Below are 14,006 nucleotides of genomic sequence, written 5' to 3'. Positions count from 1 at the left end.
GTCAGATCATACACTAGGGGAAAACTGAAAATCACCATCTGCTACTTGGTCATTTCCCCAGCTGTTCAAATAATGATTAAGTGGGCCTGAGGCCAGCATGTTGACTAAGAGGGTCACCACAACTGGGAAGCAGAACAAAGGGTTCAGTAAGAAGCACAAGCATGCATGCAGGACTAGAGAAGGTAGAGAGCCTGAATATTAAGCTAGTACTGTTAACCTAACAAAAACCCTACCACCAGTTTAACCAATGGTATTTAAAATTGAGAAACCCACACACAGTTGAGTCTGCATCCCTGATATGCCCTGTTCTCCTTTGCAGATCCTGTGAATGAAGAAGCTCTCATAACAATAGATGACCATACCTGCAGATCTGAAGTACTTCAAAGCATCCTGTGCAGGTCCATGAAACATAATTTTTTTCTGAAGCCACTAAGTTGAGGCTATCAAAAATCTGGAGTACTGAGGGCGATTGATGGAGTTGATGATGGTCTGTCCCTTCTTCAACATCCTAACTTCACACAGGGAAACATGCTAAGTCACTGGACACTGGAACCTTGAGTTCTCCACAGAATAGTTCACTCCTGAAGGCACACTCTTTTTTCCCATTTCAGGTTGAATTTTCCTTATAGAAACCTCATCTCCCTTGTGTTATACACCCAAGGGAACAACCAAGGTCCATGCTTCTATTTAAAAGTCTATAGCTCCTTATTTTGTTGAATATCAGGTGTTCACAGTCCACCACTGTAGATTCCCAGGCAGTGTAGCTCTGGAATATTGAATTGGATCACTAACAGGCATACCAGGTGATCTGCAGATTTATCTGAGATTGAGAGCTAGTGATAGGGCAGTTATTGAAATTATGACTGTATGCACACTCACTTTGGTCACATAGTTTCTGCCTCTTCAGGAATTGGTTTTCATTGTTCTAATAATATGATTCATATTGCTAACCACTTGCTCACTCTGCTCAATGCTCCAGTGATAACCTCATTTCAATTTTAATAATATTGGTAAAATAAAAATTTTAATATAAGTTTCCTATTCTGAGGAAAAGCATCAAAATGTCAAGCAACAGTCTTATGGTATACAGTTAGTGAGGAGCAAAGTTTGGTTTTGATAATTGGTTTAATTCCATGACAGGGAAAAATAAGCTGAACTACCATGTCCCAGAGCCATATCTTTTGTTGGAGAACCAATAACCAAGATAGTGGTTTAAAGCATTTCATAAAAGCTGGGTATGGGGGCATATCTATATAATCCCAGCAACTGGGATAATTTCCGGAGTCCAGTTCCCCTCTTTCATCTCCCAGATCCTCCCCACTCACCCATCACACCTTTTTCTCTTTAGCAAAGAAAGAGGCAAATAAAGAAACAAATGATCCAGAATAAAGCAAACCAAACAGGAAGACAAAGTATAAGAAACACATTTATCCAGTCTGAGAGACAGACACACACACCATAAAAACACAAAATCAAAAGTCGTTTTGTATAAATAAAATGCCAGCAAAGTAAAAAAAAAAAAAAAAATCTTCAAAAGCACCACTGAGGTTGTCTTGTGTTGGCCATCTACTGCAGGGCATGCGGTCAGCCCTTGAGTATGCTAGACCTTTTTTTTTGTTTTGTTTTTCGAGACAGGGTTTCTCTGTGTAGCTCTGGCTGTCCTGGAATGTGCTTTTTAGACCAGCCTGGCCTTGAATTCAGAAATCCGCCTGCCTCTGCTTCCTGAGTGCTGGGATTAAAGGCTTGTGCCACCAACGCCCGGCTTAGGCCTTATTTTTTAGGGCAATGTCTCTCCCCATGGCCGAGCTCACTCATTTCCTCTCCTAGTCTTCAGGTTACTGATGTGGATATGCAGCACTATGCCTGTCTTTTGTATGGGCGTAAGGGATCCAAGCTCAGGTTCTCTTGCTTGTAGAGTCTCTTCAGCGTTTTTTCATCTTATATTTTGAATTTTATTGCATAGTGGCATTACCATTGAAAACAGCATATTTTGTGAATCTTGTTTTTTTTCCCTTCAGATTTTATTTTCTTCTATATGTAGACATGATACGATTGCTGAATTTCCAAATATGTCACCCTAGAGAGTAGCCTTTCTCTTTGACTTATTTCAGCTCCAAGTTCAGCACCTTATTTCCTTCCAATTCTGAGCATCTGTGGACAAGATCTTCTTATTCTAGCATATGTGGGTGCTTATCCAACCAAAGGCAAATTCAATATACTCTTGGGAAGATTGTAAGCCTAGTTTACTTATAAACATTTCTTAACTTGAATTGTGAGGAATATTATCCCTTCACCCAGATTTCCCAGATGTCAGGTGTCACTCTGTTCCCAGCACTGTGGCCATCTTTGTACTCATTTTCATTACTTCAAGACTAGATCTTCCACAATGTGCTCCTCTGTCCCTCATTCCCTAGTATTTCTATTACGTCTGTATAATTGTTTCAGTTGTTTGGCAGCAGCTGAGGGAAAATAGGAGTTCCAGTAAAGGCATATTTGGTGCAAGAAATTCTGGTCATGCTTGTGCCTTGCATATATGTCTGGCTATCACATCATATCTCCCAGTCTAAGGAAACCTTGCATTTTCTCAATCTATCCTATACTAGACAATATTAAAATTGACCACATAGTTATATCTGCCAAATTTAGCCTCGAAGTCATGAGTTTTCTTTTGGTCTTGTGGATTGGTATTATGAAGAGACATATTTTAACATCATTTCCGAATCTCATTCCTCAGGGGCTGGAGAGATGGCTCAGCAGTTAAGAGCACTGACTGCTCTTCCAAAGGTTGTGAGTTCAAATCCCAGCAACCACATGGTGGCTCAAAACCATCCATCATGGGATCTGATGCCTTCTGGGGTGTCTGAAGAAAGCGATAGTGTACTCATATACATAATAAAATATTTTTAAAAAATCTCATTCCTCATTAAAGTTCAGTTCATCAGCTCAGGGTACATTTTGATGACTCCAGTCTAGATGAGATGCCACTGTGGTAGGTTTGGGAACGTGGTGTTTTAGGTTCTCCTCCAAGACCCATAACTTTACTGGTCTGAGGTTTTTAGCTAGGTTTCCAGTACCAGATATAATTTCCCTCTTGACCAGGTCTTACCTGCATCTGAGAGCTGTTGGTTGCCATCAAGGTATACTTGACCTATGCCAACCTTAGTGATTATGTACCATCGGGTCATTGTGTGATAACTGGGTAGGTCTATTGGTTGCTCCTCTTCCTTGGAAGTTTGCATGGCAACTTCTGCCTCCATGAAAGCCAGTCCTCAGAGAGGATGCCTTCATTAAGGCCTAGCTCAAATCCATTGGGTCCAAAGTACTTAATGTCTTCAGCAATGGGGCCTTAAACTTCAACCTCTGGGAGGCAACCAAGGGCAATAGCAACAGTCCGTATTTTGGGATTCTCTGAGACAAACCTGACCAACAGCTCAAAAAGTGTGGAGACCAGGTTGAGAAAACCCAGGTATCTTACATCCCAGGTATCTCACAGCCCAGGCATTTTACAACATGCAGCTAAAAACCATATAGTTCTTTGTTTGGAGCCAGTTGCCTCCTCTCTCTCTGCAAGGCCATCCAGCAAGATTCCTGCCCTAAGCAAACATCAAAGACTGAGGAAGTCTTCCTACATTCCAGAGCTGTCACCTTGGGCTGTTAACAGAAACCAGACTTTGAAACTAGCTGCCCAATGTTCCGGAGCAGTGACACCAAGGAAACTGAGATAAATCACAAAAGTTTCAAACACCCAATTAGCCTCCACATTTGTACTTCACAGAGCTTTCTTTTGATCACCCCTCGCTGTATTGTATAAAAACCTGAGCATTTTCCCTTAGTAAATGAGACTATGACAAGCATGCATGGTCTCTGTCTCTTTCTTTATTCCCATTTCTCTCTAGGTTTGTGATCCCCCTCAAGGACCATGGAATAATGTGTCCTGCGGGCTGGGACAGCGTGGCGCCCAACCGTGTGCGGCTTGAGGCTCAGAACACTCGCCAGAAAGGCAGAGACAGGAGAGTAGCTCCAACCAAAGAACAGTCGCAACTTTAAATAAAGAAGAAGAAAAAGAGAAGAAGAAGAAGTGAAACGTGAGTAAGATTTCATAGGGGAAGCGTTCCTCTTGATCACAGGAAAAAGACTCCCTCGTAGTGTTTAGTGAATTCAAAGGGGAAGCATGAGAAAGACTTCCTTCGTAGTTGGGTTAGTAGATTTAAGAGTGGAAGCGTCCTCACTGCGTGCGTGTGGAAAAGCATTCCTCCGTAGAATAGTAAAGTTAAGTTGTCTCTGTCTTTATTAAGAAATGGGTAAAAATCTATCAAAAGAGGNTATTTTTATTAGAGACCTGAAGGCTTCCCTCNGAGAGCGAGGTGTGAGCGTTAAGAAAAAAGATCTGATAAAATTCTTTATTTTTATAGNTCAGGCATGTCCCTGGTTTATCATAGATGGGGCAGAGATTCACCATAAAAAATGGCAAAGAGTAGGTTGAGAGTTAAATGAGATATTGGCTAGATATGGCCCTAATTCTGTCACTGCAACTGTTCTCATATTGGGTCTGGCTTACAGTCCAGAGGTTTAGTGGTGGAAAATATGGTTGCACGCATCCAGGCAAGGTGCCGGAGGATCTGAGAGTTCTACATATTGGTCTGTTGGCAACAGAATGAGACTGTGTGCCACACATGGCCTCCCTTGAGCATCTGAGACGTCAAAGCCTGCTCCCAGTAACTCAGTTCCTCCAACAAAGACACACCTACTCCAGCGAGCTTACAACTCCTAATAGTGCCACTTCCTGTGAGCTTATGGGCCCATTTTCATTCAAACTACAACACCAAATCTGCCACAAAGGCTTTGACCTACAATTTGTCCTGCCTACAAGATGTGCTGGGGCAATGGTGGCACAGAACATGTGGGAGTGGCCAATCAACTTGAGGCCTCACCCTACCAGGAGCCCATACCTGATACTGCCTGGATGGTCAGCAACTGGAGACTAGATAGCCCAGAGACCTAGGGGTAGAACTAAAGATGACTGACTGGTGTTTAAAAATTCAAATGATTCCTAATGATACGCTGCTATAACCACAGATGAGTGCCTTAATCACCTGTGCCTCCACCACCAGGTGTGAGTGGATAGAGACCCACAGCTAGACATTATACCGACAGAGCTCCTAAATTTGAGGTCTCCATTGGTTTCTGCTATTCTGCAGAAGAGGGGGCAGACAGACTGTAGGAATCAGTGAGGATGGAGAATACCAGGAGGGCCCACTGACTTTACAATGCAGGGCACATATGGGCTGAGAGAGAGTGAAGCAGTGATGGGGCCTGCAGGTGTCTGTACCACGTCCTCTGCATGTTATGGCTGCTGTTGGCTTGCTGCTTTTGTCAGGCCCTAACAGTAGGGGCATGAGCCATCTGGGACTCTTCCTCCTGTTGGGCTACACTGTCCAGCTTCCATGTGAGGGCCTTTCCCTTGTCTTGTATTTTGCCATGTTTGGTTGTCTCTTGCGAGGCCTGCTTTTTTCTAAAGGGAGATAGAATGGAAATGGATTGTGGGAGGCAGCTCAGGGGAGTGGAGGGAGAGGAATCTCTGGTTGGGATGTAATATATGAGAGAAGAGTCTATTTTCAATAAAACCAAACCAAACCAAACCAAACAAATAAACAAAACATTCAAACCCCATATCTATGGAGGCTATACATTAAAAAAAAAATGAACCAAGCTGTGTTCAATATCAGGGATGTGCTTTATTTCACATTCATTATATATTCATAATTTAGTATTAATATGTAGATATAACCAGTCATACAATATCAATTTACATTACATTACATTCTTTGTGTATTATGCACACTAACATGTGACATGTTCATGATGTAACATAAGGGAAAAAGAAGCCCAAACCTGCAGTTGTGAAATATGTGTGTTCAAGTGGAGACTTTAAAAAAGCCTTTTAGGTAAGTTTTTAATTATCACTGGACAACATCTGTCCCTTTTGCCTTTGAAAATTTAAATTGCCAAGAAATCTTTTCCATCTTGCTGACTGAACAGACCTCCCTCTTTGTAAAACAAGGCACCTCCTCCTCTCTTCTGTGCAGAGTTCAGCTCAAATGTGCTTCAGACCACATACACCCGAGAGTGGTGTGTACAGATTCATCTTCTGATCTTACAGATGAGACCTGATCACATGAATAGTAAATACCACCAGGATCAGAACCACAGCACTGTCTTCTCATTGTGCCTTTCAGGCTTTCCTGGCTGTGCCTGTGTGGGCTACACAGTCATGCAGCGCAAGCGCACAGAACACCATCTGACTGTACTATGAGGCTGGACTGTCAAGTATACATGTAAGGGACAATGTGGGTATTATAATGATACTCTGTGTCTACCAATCTTCAACTACTGCTCGTCTCTATTTTTTTTGAACCAGTCTCATGTAGCCCAGGTTACCCCTAAACTCCTGGTCTTCCTGACCCTACCTCTCAGTCCCTTGCTGGGACTGCCAAGCATGTGCCATCATGTCCAGCTACAGCTCTTGAATACAAGTTGCCAAGAGCTGCTGTTCACTGTACAGGATAGCTACCACTGTCCCAGACTAGTTCTGAACCCCACTTCTTCACATGAGGTATGTCTAAATTGTGTGTTCTAGTGTTTTCCAGAGTAGCACAAAGGAAATATGGCTCTAGCAGCCTGCAGTGTTAGCCAGCATGACAACACACCCCCTGTACACCTTTCCTTTCCAGGCTTCCTCAGACTCACTACTATCTACACCTCCCAAATGAACTATGGGCCCTTCAACTGTCTCAGGTTATAGCTCTAAGGATTCTGACGAGTGAGTTTCCATGCATTATAGCCCTATTGTAATTACAATGCCCAGTTGGTTAACTGAAATGAGTATTTACTGTAATAATCATTGTCTCACTATGTGCCCACCAAAACATATAGAAATTATATGTTTTATATATCATATAAACATATATATTATGTTTTATATCATAGTCTATGCTATTACTAATATTTGCTAATAAGAAAAATATTCAATTGTTTTTAGTGAGGAAATAGACTTTTTTTCTATCTGTTTTGTACATCTAGTCTTTATTAAGTCAAGTGGCCAGTATCACATATTTCTGAAACTCTTAATTGTGGAGATTTGAATGATTTATATCCCAATTATGCCAACAAAGGGCAAGGTACCAGGAAAAGCATTAAACTTTATTTTTTGACACAAGAAAAAAAATCCAAACAAACAAAAAATAAAAACAATAAACAAAAAATGCAAACAGGTGGAACTCATGAGTAAAAAATACTTTCTAGGGTCTGTAATGGATCTGGGGCACATGGTCAGTATACATGGATACTGGATAATGGCTGCCCATTAGGTTGATGTTTGTTTTCACCGAAAAATAGTGCATACATGATAAATACATAAACTCAATATACCTGGAATACAAACTTTACCACCTAGAAGAACTTGGTCAGCATACTAAAAAGATGGAGATAAAAATCATATGGAAAACCTGTTAAAAATTAGTATGATTCATTCATCAACTGACTCAGAAAGATCTCTCGCTCCTGTTTTCATTGGAGACACGACTGAAAACATCTAGTAATTAATTAACATGAGAATGAATACAAGATACAGCACTAAAGACAGGGTTTCTTTAGTGGTTATATGACCACCACCAGCCCTCAATTGTATCTTTCTTATCCATTTAGATGGCAAAAGATCATACTAAATAGTATGTTTGGAAAACAAAAACATCTCTTATTGAAAATAGATTTTACACAGAAATTTAGTGAAAAACTCTTCCAATGAAAACAGCAGCTACTAATACAACTTCTTCCTGGTGCTTTCTGATAATAGATGGACTTTCAGAAAAAAATCTTTTAGTTAAGCAAACTTTATTTGTGCTATGAATTCTACTGACATACTGGACTAAGAACAGTTGCACCTTTATCTCTGAAATATTATGAAATGATTTTTGCTTTATGATTCATAATAAATTTCAAAACAGTCAGAGTATCTTTCTTCAATATTAGCTTAATCGAACATTTCACTGCATACCAAAGTAACAATAAGTTGGTCCTACTAGACAGTTTTTAATAATAAATTGAGTTTCAAGTAAGTTGAAGCATGAAAAAGATAAAAATATTCACACTGAACAAATTGTTGAAAGTCAAACTTATTGTGAACCATAAAATTCATCTGTTGCAGTTAGATATACTATCTGGAAATTGGGGGGGGGGGGCATTTAACAGCTAAAACAATAAAAATCAAAACAAAACAAAACAAAAACCAAGTAATACAGCTAGTTCTATAGACATTAGCTATGAGAAAGGCAAAAAAGTGTAGTATTAACATCTTAACTATTCATACAACAAACTCCAGCACGATGGGGACATAGCTGTGCTATGGTCTGTCAGTAGGGTACCTGAGAGGAACAACCACCACAGTGCTGCATCAGTGTGGAGAGCAGTGCCCTCCTCCTACACACACTGGTGACGATGTCAGTACTGACTTGTGGCTGGAAGCATACTCAGAAGTCCTTCGACAGTTCCAAGCTTTAGAAAGCTACTTGTCACCTGAAGAGTTAGGCAGGGCAGCAATTGGGCGTACTTCTCAATATACTTTCCAGTTGTTTTTTTCTTAGTTCAATATTTCAAAGTCTAGATTTATCATGTGAGGAAAAGTTAATAAAATCTTTCATCCATGGGTAAAGCTTATGGAAAATAAAACCGAGTGTAGAAGATTAATAATTAGTTATAAACAACAGCATCATATGATAAACCAGACATAAGTAATGTACTTGTTATGGCAAATCCACTCAGGACCACACAGTAACCTGGCATCCCCATTTCTGCCTCCAACTTCCAGGTCCACTGTAGACTGGAAAGGACACTTGGGCAAGGCTGACTGCTGAATCTCATGGTCACACTGAGACACTGGCCTATGTGGGACAGGACACCATCAGTCCAAGCACTTGACCTTTCATGCACAGCACCAGCTGCTCCATCTGTTCCCTGTGCGTCTTACAGTCACCACTTGTCAGTCGCTATTTAAAGCAAAAGAAAAACAAGAGTGTGTTAGTAGCCAGGCCATGCATAGTCTCCTATAAAGAAGTTGCCTTAAGAAATATGGGACCAAATAATGTCCAATAAGTTAGGAAAGCCTGGAGAGAATCAGTGACTCATAATCACTGTAGTCACCACTCACTTAATTGAACTCTCCAGGGACAGCATAATGAGTCATGTCTCCACAGTGTAATTTCTTCTGCAGTCATAGAGAAAGAAAAGCTATTCTAAGAGTTACAGAACATGATTATTGTTATGTATCACAGATTTAAAAATTTATGTTTCAGAGATTATAAAATTGTAAGAATGCAAATGAATGAAAACAACATTGTAACTGAAAAACATTTATATTTTTGCACTTTTCTCTTATTGAAAGTATTTTTTCACATAATATTTTCTGATTACTATTTCTCCTTCTCTCTCATTTACACCCTTTCTGTCTCTCCTTAGAAAAACAGCTATCAAAATAATAATAATAAAACAAAAACAAACTGGAATAGAAAAAAATAGAGGACAAAGAGCCACAGAAAACACATATGCACATGAATGCCCACACATATTCACACACATATTCGTACATACAGGAATCCCATAGAAACGGAACTGGAAACCCTCATATACACACAAAACACCTGTAGATTAAAAGAAAAAAAGCCCCAAGACTCCAAAAATGCCACTGAGCTTGTTTTGTGTTGGCCACCTACTGTTGTGAGGTATGCACCAAAGAAGACTATTTGGAAGCCAAGCTTGGTGGCGCATGCCTTTAATCCCAGCACTCGGGAGGCAGAGGCAGGCGAATTTCTGAGTTCAAGGACAGCCTGGTCTACAGAGTGAGTTCCAGGACAGCCAGGGCTACATGAGAAACCCTGTCTCAAAAAACCAAAAAACTATTTGGACATAGATTCAAATCAATACAAAATCTTTATTAGCCCGCTGGCGACTATATGGGGTGTTCAGGACCCAAGTGCAGTTTGGTGCTACTCTTATGGTGAAGTGTTAAGCACACAAAAAAAAACACATCTTGGGCTGATAAACCTCAGTTAGCCTGAAGCCAAAAGGCAAAGTCCATCAGGCAACTTCCCCAAGACTATGGAGTTTGATGGATTAAGTCTCTGTTCTCCTGCTGGCAGGTGCTGCCTACCAGCTGGGTCCTAAGGTCTGAATGGTACGTTCATCAAAACCTCAGTGGTGCTTAGGGTCTTGAGGTAAAAGGAGTTGGGCAAGGAGCTTTCTTTTCCAAAGCAAACTGTCATCAGCAAGTATACATACAATGAGATACGTTGTTCACCAACAGACAGTTTTTAAGGCATAGCTGCAACATCTAGTACTCTTGCTTACTAACACATGTCTCTTCCGTTTGCCAGCTCCATGCCTCTGTCCGTGTTTCCCACCACACTGCAGGAAACCAGCTGAAGGAGCACAGGAGTTAGCATGTTCTGTTCTATTCTTTGTTGAAGAACAAACTGCTTTTTCTCTCCCTGTCTTCAACAGTTCAGATGGAACCTCTTTCTAAGTGGCTTTAAGGTCTGGAGAAAACCTCATACCCTGCTGGTGGAAACTAAAGGCCCGTTTCCTCCAGTGATCATGATATCTGAAGTCTTTAAACGTATGCATACCCCTACAGACTCGACCTTAAAAAAAAAAAAATCTAGAAGAACTATTTTATATGTGCAGTTTTTGCTATAAAGACATTCATTTGGAGTGCTACTTTTTAAGGAATGGTGACATTAAAAATGCATATGAATATATTCTTTCAATATGTTATTTATTTCCAATACTATTCTAAGATGACACCAGAAATTATATGGTAAACAAATACTTAAGAAAACAGAATTATGCCCAGAATGTATTTAAAGTGAACAACGCAATATGACAATTGTGTTTCCTTATCCTATTATTTTGTGTAAAAAAGTTACATAAATGTTTTAAAAATATAAAGACTTGACAAACCTGGATCAGGAACCACTAATCTGGGTCTTTTCAGCACACTCTAACCCTAAGGGAGGTGATCACATCATTCAAGACTCACTGGCCAAACAGTGCCTCCAGGAAGCAATGACTTATGAGGATGTGCGTGTGAGCTTCACTTGGAAAGAGAGGGCTCAATTCTCTCCAGAAGAGACTCTACAAAGATGTGATGCTGGAGAACTTCAGGATCCTCACTGCTATAGGCCACAACTGGGAAGACAATAATAACGAAGAACATTTTTCAAGTTCTAGAAGACCTTGTAGAAGCTGAGGCTGTTCCACAGCCTGCTGTGCATGAGTCCCTGCCAAGAAAGAGCTGGTCTGCCAGGAGTGCTCATACTTCTGGGCCAAGAGGTAAGATCTCTGTTTTCTCTTCAATAACTCTCTGGAGCAGGGCCAGCCAGGAGTGTGCAGAACACAGGAAAAGTGGAGAAGCTGGGATAGGATGCTTCTGGTCACCATCTGCACCCAGAACTTGAGCTGTTCCAGAGCCCTCTGTATACAAGTTCCTCCAGGAGAGAGTTGGTCTCCCAGGAGTGCTGACACAGGCTTCCAGACACATAGGAGGGACAAGCTCCAGCCAGAGACAGCAAGACCATCTAACACCAGAGATAAACTAGGTGGTAAAAGGCAAATGCAAGAATCTTAGAAAAAGAAACCAGGGCATCTTAGCATCCTCAGAACCCAGTTCTACAGCCACAGCAAGCCCTGGATACCCCCAACACACCAGAAAAGCAAGATGATGATTTAAAATCCTATCTCATGATGCTGGCATAGGATTTTTAAAAATATTTATTTATTTATTTATTTATTTATTTATTTATTTCATGTGAACGCACTGTAGATGTCTTCTGACTCACCACAAGGGGGCATTAGATCTCATTATGGACGGTTGTGAGCCGCCATGTGGTTGCTGGGATTTGAACTCAGGACCTTCAGAAGAGCAGTCAGTGCACTTAACCACTGAGCCCTCTCTAGCCCCCCTGACATAGGATTTTAAGAAGGACATATAACTCCCTGAAAGAAATACAAGAGAACACAAATAAACAAGTAGAAGCCCTTAAAGAGGAAACACAATAATCCCTTAAAGAATTGCAGGAAAACACAACCAAACAGGTGAAGGAATTGAACAAAACTATTCCGGATATAAAAATGGAAGTAGAAACAATAAAGAAATCACAAAGAGAGACAATTCTGGGGATAGAAAATCTTTGGGGCTGGTGAGATGGCTCAGTGGGTAAGAGCACCCGACTGCTCTTCCGAAGGTCTGGAGTTCGAATCCCAGCAACCACATGGTGGCTCACAACCACCCATAACAAGATNTGACGCCCTCTTCTGGAGTGTCTGAAGACAGCTACAGTGTACTTACATATAATAAATAAATAAATCTTAAAAAAAAAAAAAAAAAAAAAAAAAGAAAATCTTTGAAAGATATCAGGAGCCATAGATGCAATAATATCTTATAATATCTTAATATCTCTTAATATCACCAATAGAAAACAAGAGATAGAAGAGAGAATCTCAGGTGCAGAAGATACCATAAAAAATACACAACAATCAAAGGAAATGGAAAATGCAAAAAGATACTAACCCAAAACATCAAGAAAATCCAGGACACAATGAAAAGACCAAATCTAAGGAAAAAGGTATAGAAGAGAGCAAAGATTCCCAACTTGCAGGGTAAGTAAATACCTTCAACAAAATTATAGAAGAAAACTTCCCTAACCTAAAGAAGGAGATATCTGTGAACATACAAGAAGCCTACAGAACATCAAATAGACAGAAAAGAAATTCCTCCTGTCACACAATTATCAAAACATGAAATGCACAAAACAAAGAAAGAATATCAAAAGCAGGAAGGGAAAAAGGTCAAGTAGCACATAAAGGCAGATGTATCAGAATTATACCTAAATTCTCCCCAGAGACTATGAAAGCCAGAAGATCCTGGGCAGATGACATGTCATACAGACCCTAAGAGAACACAAATGCTATACCCAGCAAAACTCTCAATTACCATAGATGGAGAAACCAAGATATTCCATGAAAAAATAAATAAATAAATAAATTTACACAATATTTCCCCACAAATCCAACCCATCAAAAGATAATAAATGGAAAACTCCAAAACAAGGAGGGAAACTATACTCTAGAAAAAGTAAAAAAATAATCTTAACAAACCAACAGAATCTGAGGAAATCCTAAAATCCATCAGGTCCTACTAATAAAACCCTATACTCAATACAACTGAAAAACATGGATGAAAAGGACAATTTTCTAGATAGATACCAGGTACCAAAGTTAAATCAGGATGAGATTAACGTTCTAAACAGTCCCATATCGCCACCGCCCCCCCCCCCCCAAATAGAAATAGTCATTAATAGTCTCTCAACCAAAAAAAGCCGAGGACCTGATGGGTTGAGTGCACAGTTCTATTAGACCTTCAAAGAAGACCTAATTCCAATACTCCTCAAACTATTCCACAAAATAGAAACAGCGAGTACTCTATCCAATTCATTCTATAAAACCAAAATTACTGTGATACCTAAATAACACAAAGACCCATCAAGGAAAGAGAACTTCAGATCAATTTCCCTTATGAATATTGATGTAAAAATACTTAATAAAATTCTCACAAACCAAATCCAAAAACACATCAAAATGATCATTCATCATGAACAAGTAGGCCTGATCCCAGAGATGCAGGGATGGTTCAATATAAGGAAATCCATCAACATAATTCATTATATAAACAAACTCAAAGACAAAAAAAAAAACATATGATCATTTCTTAGATGCTGAGAAAGCATTTGAAAAGTCTTAGAAAGATCAGGAATTAAAGGCCCATACCTAAACATAGTAAAAGCAATTTACAGGAAACCAGTAGCCAACATTAAACTAAATGGAGAGAAACTCAAAGAAATCACACTTAAATCAGGGACTAGACAAGGCTGCCCACTCTCTCCCTACCTATTCAATAT

The 14,006-nt window shown here is 39.9% G+C and overlaps 1 pseudogene across 9 annotated transcripts in view; it reads right to left on the bottom strand.

Annotated features, from left to right (window-relative positions):
• Nucleotides 1–5,736: 5,736 nt before the first annotated feature.
• The window catches only part of LOC110330927, a 35,270-nt pseudogene continuing 27,000 nt past the window's right edge, over nucleotides 5,737–14,006 (bottom strand). For 7 of the 9 annotated variants that reach the window (XR_003845002.1, XR_003845008.1, XR_003845010.1 and 4 more), the window contains one exon: nucleotides 5,737–9,041. The product of XR_003845002.1 is annotated as a THO complex subunit 2 pseudogene, transcript variant X1 (transcript). Of the gene's footprint in view, nucleotides 9,042–11,010; nucleotides 11,239–14,006 lie in introns of all 9 variants that reach the window. The other 2 variants (XR_003845005.1, XR_003845007.1) reach the window with 2 other exon arrangements.

The sequence above is a fragment of the Mus pahari genome, chromosome 13 (assembly GCF_900095145.1).
Source record: "Mus pahari chromosome 13, PAHARI_EIJ_v1.1, whole genome shotgun sequence".
In the NCBI taxonomy this organism is placed as follows: Eukaryota; Metazoa; Chordata; class Mammalia; order Rodentia; family Muridae; genus Mus; species Mus pahari.
This window is presented reverse-complemented; position numbering and strand designations above follow the sequence as displayed.